This window comes from Schistocerca piceifrons, chromosome 1 (genome assembly GCF_021461385.2).
Source record: "Schistocerca piceifrons isolate TAMUIC-IGC-003096 chromosome 1, iqSchPice1.1, whole genome shotgun sequence".
NCBI classification, from domain to species: Eukaryota; Metazoa; Arthropoda; class Insecta; order Orthoptera; family Acrididae; genus Schistocerca; species Schistocerca piceifrons.
Genome location: NC_060138.1, coordinates 133,761,989 through 133,770,548, shown reverse-complemented (window position 1 = coordinate 133,770,548; position 8,560 = coordinate 133,761,989).

The window sequence follows — 8,560 nt, the reverse complement described above, 5'->3', positions numbered from 1 at the left end:
GCTCCCAAAATATTAATTCAAATGGCCAATTCGAAATTAAGTACACACAAACCAGCATTAATTAACGAGGAGTGACACCAGGTCGCTCGAAGGCAAGCAAAGATAAGAAACATCGAAGGATCGATAATGGACATCCAAGAGACATTGAGGCTTCTGCGTCAGTGCAATAAAGAAGTAAGGACATTTATTTCATACATTTTGGTACCCTACCAGTATCGGTGTCAATAACAGGCAGAAACCGTCGAAATTCTCGATTTACCGGCTAGATGAACTATATGTATACGTAATTAAACTTGTATGGAACCCTCAGTGCGTAAATCCTGTTTGCACTTATCTGAAATTTTTTAATTACATGCAAATGTAACCCCCCCCCCCCCCCCCCTGCAAGTTCACTCTGACACTACGGTCGGGTAATCCAGCGCATTTTCATCACTTCACTTTTTTAAAATTTTTGCTAACATGGAACCCTTAGAGTGCGGGGTCGCAAAAGGCCAATGATGTTTACGGCATTCGACGCCTCTCATAGTGTCTACGACGCAACCTCTATATTGGCTGCTAATGGCAAAGAGGGGGCGGGACTGCAGGTATCCAATGGTGACTATAGCATGAGGCTACGGAGCTTAGTTGAACTGCTTAGTAGCTGAGTAATTCACAGCAGTGCTACACTGCTAGTGATATCGACACAAAGCAATGGCAACGATAAACAAAAGCAAATATAGCGTTATATGTACAACAAGTTGCCGAACTTCACATAAGGAACCTAAGGAATTTGACAGAATGAGAAACACGAAAGAGATGAAATATTAGCGTTTTTGAAAGACGAGTCAGTGGAATGTGTACTGTCGTATACAGTCGACGGTGCGGCCAAAGAGTACAGTAATGACAATACATGCTTCACAAGTGAAAGAGGTACTTAACCACGTGTCGAGCCATGTAGTTCATCATCCTTGTCGGACAGGAAACCGAAAATCTTGTCTTCAGCGAAACGTAGTAAAGGACGATCGTTGTCCCAGGAGAGGGTACTAAATATAATTATTTAGATGGAAGATTATCCGCCAGCATATTAAAAAAAACAATTTCGATCATATTTTGAATACGTCCGTGGCAATATGCCGATCTAGTGCATAAGAAAATCTACTGATATCCGCGAGAGGACGAGGCGCACTTGTGGCGATAACTGGTTTCTCCGCGTTGCAGTGCTCGATACAATTTACAGGATGTGTTGGACAGTCACCTACTACGTTACGCAAATGAAATTGCGCGCGACGTAGGTTACTGTGATTTCAAGGAAAGCGGTAGAGGGTTGCACAGCTTCCAAAAAGTGCTACAGAAATGGAAGACGGAAATTTCAAACAAGAAGTCATCTTGACGGTGCGTAGCAGAGAGGGGGAGAGGGGGCGCCTCGCCCAAAGCGCTGGACTCGTGTGCTGGAGGCGCAAGGCTGAGACCCCAAGAAGTCAGTAGCCTAATCTCCCTTTGTCTCCTGTGTCGTTACAGATATACCGCACTGACATACTCTTAAAGATACTATAAGAGATGTTCGGTAACTAACGCAACAATTTTTTTTCTGGAATTAGGTTGGTTTCATTCTGGATTCCCATACACCACATAGTTCTCCAGTTTTTGGGCTACAAAACCCCATTTTCAGCATACTCTCCGTTGAATGCTACGACCTTACGCTACTTCACTGGGATGGCCCACATGCCCGCAGGGTACCACTCCACTGGTCGACGTCCTAGCCAACGTCTCGCTGCATGATTAACCTCCCCATCATCCACGTATCGCTCCCCGCAGAGCATATCCTTCATTGGGACCGACAGATGGAAGGTGTGAGATCCGGACTGTAGAGTACATGAATAAGATAAGTCGTATGTAGTTTTGTGAGTTTCCCTCGGGTGCGAGGACGTGTGTAAGGTGATGCGTTGTCATGGAGAAGGATAAGTTCGTTTGCATGTTTGTGGCGAGGAGCATGCTGAAGTCCGAAATTGCATGAGACAATGCTGTGTACGGCCGGCCGTTATACGAGAGTACCAACAGATAGATATACGCAAAATTTTGGTGATATCAGGTCCTTCGCCCAACGGCACACCGTGCTTTTGTTCACTGACAGGTGTCTGTAGACATCGTGCCAGAGCCTGTGAATATCTGCTATGCTCTGGCTTCCGCCAAAACAAATTCAATGTCAGCTCTGTTTCGGGAAATCACCTCCATTACATACGCCATTTCGAAGCCTACGTTTATCGCCGCAACATATCGGAACTTCATGAAACTCTGGCGGAAGAAGTGCGAATATTCTACGGTGTACCACACAATGAACTCCGAAGATTTTCAACTGAAATTTCACGACAAAAAAGTGTTCCATTACTTGTAAAAGACCCCTCATGCAAATAGATATCTCGGTGATCGACTTGATTTCGGCTTGAGAGTGTTGTAATGCCTGGCAGTGTGGCTAACACTGTGCTCTAACAAGCAACGTGGGCGAGAAAGATCATCTTTTAAAATAGTACAAATGGCACCACCCAACTGTAGATAAACTCTGTGAGGAGTGCTGTGAAAATTCCTGTCTCTACGTATTCATTTTCGTTTCAGCAAATAATTTTAGACAAATACTTTACCTGCCTGTTGTTTAGTCCGAGCTTGTACTCTGTCTCTATAAGAATCCACGTCCACATGATTGTGCTCATCGACTATAACCAATACAGACTGCCAATAACTTGATACGATGCAGTATGGTAGTCTCTTCTCAATGTACAATACACTATAAAATTTGATACACAGCTCTGACTAATAGTTTTGCTCGCTCGCAGCGATACTTGAATGACGGCAGCATTATCTAAGATGATGCTGTCGCTGTAGGCGATGACGAATTGGCTACGCGGTGCCGCTCACTGACGTAAGTGATCTTGTGGCAGCGGTGGCGTGTGGAACTTCCTGAGGACGCGTATACGCCGACGTCACTCATATCGTTGCAGCGTCCGGCAGCGACTGTCCTTACGTGAGGTAGAAATCTTGACATGGGATCTCGATCTTCGTACGACACCATAAAAGCTATTGGCATTGACCGGTCATGACATTTTATCGTTCCCTCTGCATCAACAGTGGCGTGTGGTGAGGGGTACTTTGTGTACGATCCTCAATTCCCCCCATTGTTCAGGAAGTCGAGAATTTTACGTGGGACGAACGACTTTGGTGAGTTCCCGTGTCACCTCATTAACTTTATAGTCGTGAGCTCTTTCTCGAGACATGTGTAGAAGGAAGGAATGTTTCCTGGCTCTCCTAAGAACGTACACTGTGTGGAATATAAAATGGAATTAAGACCATAGCACTGGATGTACATCTTCGCAATGCTTGCGCACTTGCTAACCAACTCCATGTCCAAAGGCGCTAATATTCTTTGGGTTTTCTCCGTTTCTTCGGTAAGTCCTCCGAGAATGAGAAGCAATACTCAAACATACTTCAAGTAATTGTTTTGTAAGTAACCTCCTTCGTGGACGGATTACACTTTCTTTGAATTGTTCCAGTGAATGTGTCCGACGTCTACTGTTCTTACGATAGGTTTCAGGTCGTCATTTAACCTTAAATCGCCTCGTAAACTTAGTCCCTTTCCGGGGGAAATAATAGAGACAAGTTAATCTTATTCCTTAGGAATACCGTCTAATCCAGGCGACTTGCGAGACTGAGATCCTGTAACAACGTCATATATATCATCCTTGTGAAAGGGACGCAGAAAGGCGTTATTTAATTGAGGCGTGACGACGCGATGCTGCAAGGATGTAAAGTCGTCAAGAGAGTTTTCAGCCGGGACATGGGTATCGTACAAATCAGTAAAATAGTTGTACATAGTCGGAAATGTCACAGTGAGAGGTGAACGTGCGGCCGTCAGCGGTTGTGAGGGAGCCATGACACACGAGTTTCCCGCGCGCCCGTAAACGGGCTAAATGGTATAGTGATGTCAGTTCGTTGTGTAAAAGGGAACGTGATTGAGACCTCGTCTGCAGTCCCTCCTTTTGAATGCGTTTGGGCTGCAGCAATTCGGCTTTGATGCGCTGTATATCAGTAACCCGTAGGGGAGCATGGGTAGCACTATCTTACAGTTGACGTAAGACTGAGTGGTAAAATTCTTCCGTTCGTCAATCGTCTGCCGCCTTCGTAGCTCCAAAACGCACGAGAACCCTAAGGATTTGTGGTTTAACATGCAGTGTCCACCACGCCACTAGACGAGTACCGGTCCATAGTACGAGAAGAACGAACCCATACTTCCTCCAGGACGACACCAAAAGAGGTATCTTGGTTGGTTGGTTGGTTTGTGGGATTGAACGGACAAGACTGCTATGGTCATCGGTCCCTTTTTCCAAAACTTAAAAACTCCTACACGGAATAAAAACGACAATGAAAAAGACGACAGACGACACAGGACAAGAAATAATTAGACCGAGACCAGACAAAAGGAATTAAAATCAAACAGAGTGTGACAGTGGTTGGCCAATCACAGAGACAAAAGGGAAAAGCCAACCACCGAGAAACACACTAAAACCTCAGACTAAAATCGGAGGCCAAAGGCCAGAATCTATACAAAATGACAAACACTTAGATTATGTGATAAAAGCCCCCTGCTCGAATAAAACGCAAAATTAAGCCTGCCATAGCAGTGTCATCTTTTAAAAGGGCAAGGAGCGTACTCAGACAGGACAAACGTCTATCTGAGCACAGTTCAAAGGGGCAGCGACATGGAGGGGGGTCCTCATGGCGCAGTAAATGACTATGTGTCAAGCGGGTGTGGCCAGTGTGAAGCCGGCAAAGGACTATTGAGTCCCTGCGGGTGGCTCGCATGGATTACCGCCACATCCGTCTTCTCCTTGATAGGACGGAGTTTGTTTGGCGTGGTCAGGTTGCACCATTCAGTGTCCCAAAGTTCGAAAACTTTAAGGCGTAAGATCGCTCGCATAATCAGTCTCCGGGAGGCCAATGTCGAGAGATGGTTTACTGGTGGCCTATTTGGCTAGGCTGTCAACATGTTCATCGCCGGGTATCCCAACATGGCCTGGGGTCCACATAAAGACTACAGAGCGGCCGCAACGAGCAGAGTATGGAGGGACGCCTGGACAGCTATCACAAAACGAGAGCGAGAGAAGCACTGGTCGATAGCTTGTAAACTGCTCAGGGAGTCGCTACAGATAACGAAGGACTTACCTGAGCAGGAGCTGATATACTCTAGGGCACGAAAGATGGCGACCAGTTCAGCAGTGAAAACGCTGCAGCCAGTCGGCAATGAATATTGTTCGTAATGGTCCCCTAGAGTCAGAGCATAACCGACACGACCAGCAACCATCAACCCGTTAGTGTAAACAACGCCAGAGCTCTGATACATGGCAAGGAGGGAAAGAAAGCGGCGGCAGAAGGCCTCTGGAGGGACTGAGTCCTTCGTGTCCTGTGCCAATTCGAGCTGAACGCAAGGTCCTGCCACACAACATGGGGGTGTACGCAGAGGGGCCCGGAAAGGAGGTGGAAGAGGGAAAACCTCCAGCCCTGAAAGAAGCTCTCTGACTCGGACCACGATCGTACAACCCTACCGTGGCCGACGTACTGGTAGATGGACGACTGACTGAGGGAACGGGAGACGATAATTAGGATGCCTGGGAAAGCTAAATACAATTGCAGCATAAGCGGCCAGTATACGTTCGCGCCGTAACTGCAGTGGAGGGACACCTGCCTCCACAAGTAAGCTGTTCACAGGGCTGGTCCGGAAAGCACCAGTGGCAAGTCGTATCCCGCTGTGAAAGATTGTGTCCAGCACCCGCAACGCAGAAGGGGATGCTGAACCCTAAGCCAGGCTCCCATAATCCAGATGGGACTGGATTAACTCCTGGTAGAGCAGTAAGAGGGTAGATTGGTCGGCGCCCCAGCTGGTGTGGCCCAAGCATCGCAGACCATTAAGATGCTGCCAACAAATCTGTTTAAGCTGCCGAATATATGGGAGCCAAGTCAACTGGGCATAAAAAACCACACCCAAAAACCGATGAGTCTACACCACAGCAAGAAGTTCGCCGGCAAGATAAAGCCACGGCTCAGGGTGAACTGTTCGTCGCCGGCAGAAATCCATAACGCGGGTCTTGGCAGCTGAAAACTGGAAGCCATGCTCTGCAGCCCAAGAATGCGCCTTGCGGATAGCGCCCTGCAGCTGACATTCAGCACCTGCAATGCCAATGGAGCTATAGTAGAGGCAGACGTCGCCAGCATACAAGTAAGCTGAGACAGACGTACCCACCGCCGCAGCGAGGCCGTTAACTGTAATTAAAAACAGGTAGACAATTAGGACAGATCCCTATGGTACCCCATTCTCCTGAACTCGGGAGGAAGTATGGGAGGCCGCGACATGCACGCCGAAGGTGCGATGCGACAGAAAATTTCATAGTAAAATCGGCAGTCGACCCCGAAGACCCCAATCATGAAGTGTAGAGAGGATATGATAGCGCCATGTCGTATCGTATGGCTTCCGCATGTCAAAAAAGACAGCGAAGAGGTGCTGACGGCGGGCGAAGGCCGTACAGATGGCTGACTCCAGGCTGACCAGATTGTCGGCGGCAGAGCGGCCTTTACGGAATCCACACTGAGACAGAGCTAGAAGGCCCCATGACTCGGGTACCCAACTCAACCGCCGGCTCACCATGCATTCGAGCAACTTGCAAAGAACGTTGGAGAGGCTGATGGGGTGGTAGCTGTCCCCTTCCAATGGGTTCTTGCCAGGTTTCAAAACGGGGATAACAATGCTTTCCCGCCATTGCGACAGAAACTCTCTCTCGACCCAAATACCGTTGTAAAGGTCGAGGAGGCGTCGCTGGCCGTCCACTAAGACGTGTTTCTGCATCTGGCAGTGGATGAAATCTGGCCCAGGAGCTGTATCAGGGCAAGCGGATATGACACTGTGGAATTCCCACTCACTGAATGGAACATTGTAGGATTCAGTATGGCAGGTGTGAAATGAAAGGCTCTGACGTTCCACCCGCTCTTTAATGGAGCAGAAGGCCAGTGGGTAATTCGCAGAAGCGGAACTGAGAGCAAAATGGGCGGTTTGCAATTACGTCGGAGTCAGTACAAATTGCCCCATTCAGTGTCAGTGCAGGGACGCTGACAGGGGATAGAGGCGTCTAATCTTGGCCCAGACCTGCGATGGAGAGACATGGAGGCCAATGGTGGAGATATACCGTTCCCAGCACTCCTTCTTGTCTTGGTGAATGATGCGGCGGGCCTGCGCACGGAGCCGTTTAAAGGCGACGAGGGTTTCTATTGAGGGATGCCGCTTGTGACCCAGGAGCTCCCGCCGGCGATCTTTAATAGCCTCGGCGATCGCAGGCGATCACCAAGGCACAGTCCTCCGCCGAGGGGACCCAGAAGAATGGGGAATGGCAGATTCTGCAGCATTAGCGATGCCGACAGTGACCGAGTGAACCACCGCATCAATTGTTTCATTAAGAAGAGGCTCAATAGCGGCCATGGAGGAGAACAAGTCCCAGTCAGCCTTATTCATAGCCAATCTGCAATGGCGCCCAGAAGAGTAACGCTGTGGCAGTGACAGAAAGATCGGAAAGTGGTCACTACCACACAGGTCGTCATGCACACTGCATTGGAGAGACGGTAAGAGGCTTGGCTGCAGATCGAAAGTTCGATGGCTGAGTATGTGCTATGCACCATGCTGAAATGTGTTAAGGTATCATCATTTAAAAGGGAGAGGTCGAGCTGTTTCAATACATGCTCAACAGTGCCGCCTCAACCTGTTACCACTGACCTACACCACAGAGGGTTATGGGCGTTGAAGTCGCACAGTAACAGGGAAGGTGGCGGCAATTGGGCTATCAGCACAGCCAGGACATGCTGCGGGACATCACCATCTGGTGGAAGATAGAGACTGCAGACAGTAACTGCCTGTGGCGTCCACACCCAAACAGCGACAGCCTCTAAAGGTGTTTGTAGAGGGACAGACTCACTGTGAAGGGAGTGAAGGACATAGCCACCAGAGACCCTTTCAAAAGCTGCCCGGTTCCTATAATAACCCCGATAGCCATGGAGGGCGGGGGTTTTTATTGCCGGAAACCATGTCTTTTGAAGAGCAATGCAGAAGAAAGGGTGAAGGCTGATAAGTTGTCGGAGCTCTGCAAGATGGTGGAAGAAACCCCTGCAGTTCCACTGGAGGATGACATTTTCCATGGCTGAGAAAAGCGTGGAGGGACTGGGGAAGGAGCCACCAGAGACCCTTTCACAAGCTACCCGGTTCCTATAATAACCCCGATAGCCATGGAGGGCGGGGGTTCGTATTGCCGGAAACCAAGTCTTTTGAAGAGCAATGCAGAAGATAGGGTGAAGGCTGATAAGTTGTCGGAGCTCTGCAAGATGGTGGAAGAAACCCCTGCAGTTCCACTGGAGGATGATACTTTCCATGGCTGAGAAAGGCGTGGAGGGACTGGGGAAGGAGATTACGCCGCTGGGTCATTTGCTGCCTCCGACTGGGCACCTGTGCAAGAGCTATCCAACACGTCTGAGTGACTGCTGAGATCGAGGTCCTCAG